Source organism: Mytilus galloprovincialis, chromosome 10 (assembly GCF_965363235.1).
Source record: "Mytilus galloprovincialis chromosome 10, xbMytGall1.hap1.1, whole genome shotgun sequence".
Lineage (NCBI taxonomy): Eukaryota > Metazoa > Mollusca > Bivalvia > Mytilida > Mytilidae > Mytilus > Mytilus galloprovincialis.
The window spans coordinates 86,454,596-86,455,767 of NC_134847.1; positions in this window are offsets into that span (position 1 = coordinate 86,454,596).

The following is a 1,172-nucleotide window of genomic DNA, read 5'->3' on the forward strand; positions in this document are numbered from 1 at the left end:
TTTATGGAAATATTCTTTATAAAGCACAAAAATGTCAGTATTGTCCTCAGAAACTAACAAAACCTTTAAATAGACTTATTAAAAGGGGATATAGTTACGATACTGTTGTCAGGTCATTAAAAATTGCATATTTTGGCTTTAACATTGATTCACTGATAGGGTCTTTGCATCGGAACTAAACACATTTATTTCTAAAAAAACAGTTGTTGGCATGACACGGGTTATGTTCTTCTCATATATTTTATGATAGTATGATACTAAACCCCTAACGGGAGGGATTGTACCTGATATTCATATGATGAAGACATAATCTTTCAATCAGTTTAATTGAGGTCTGGAGCTGGCTTGTCAGTTAACTGCTAGTAGTCTGTTGTTATTTATGTATTATTGTCATTTTATTTATTTTCTTTTGTTACATCTTTTGACATCAGACTCGGACTTCTCTTGAACTGAATTTTAATGTGCGTATTGTTATTCTTTTACTTTTCTACATTGGCTAGAGGTATAGGGGGAGGGTTGAGATCTCATAAACATGTTTAACCCCGCCGCAATTTTGCGCCTGTCCCAAGTCAGGAGCCTCTGGCCTTTGTTAGTCTTGTATGATTTTAAATTTTAGTTTCTTGTGTATAATTCGGAGTTTAGTATGACGTCCATTATCACTGTACTATTATGCATATTTTAGGGGCCAGCTGAAGGACACCTACGGGTGCGGGAATCCTCGCTACATTGAAGACCCATTGGTTGCCTTCGGCTGTTGTTTGCTCTATGGTCGGGTGGTTGTCGCTTTGACATATTCACCATTTCCTTTCTCAATTTTAGTGAATACAAAATTCAAAATAATTTTCAAAAATTTAATTTGACCTGTATGTAAAATTATGTCATATTTTTCTACACCTGATTCATCCCTCAGTTTGGGAAAATATGTTCAGTTGATACTGTATTTTTTTCCAATCACACTGTTCAGATAAATTGACTTAATTAAGTAAGTAGGTTACACAAAAGAGCAACCTTAATTACGGAAAGCAAATACTACCGTGCCACTTTTATTGCCTGACAGTAAAATATTCAAAGTTATTCCAATTACTCCCCTTTGCACGTAAATATATGTTTTAACAGTTTATAAAAAGCAGTACGTAATAGTAACGTTCAATGATAAGTTAATATTGATATTA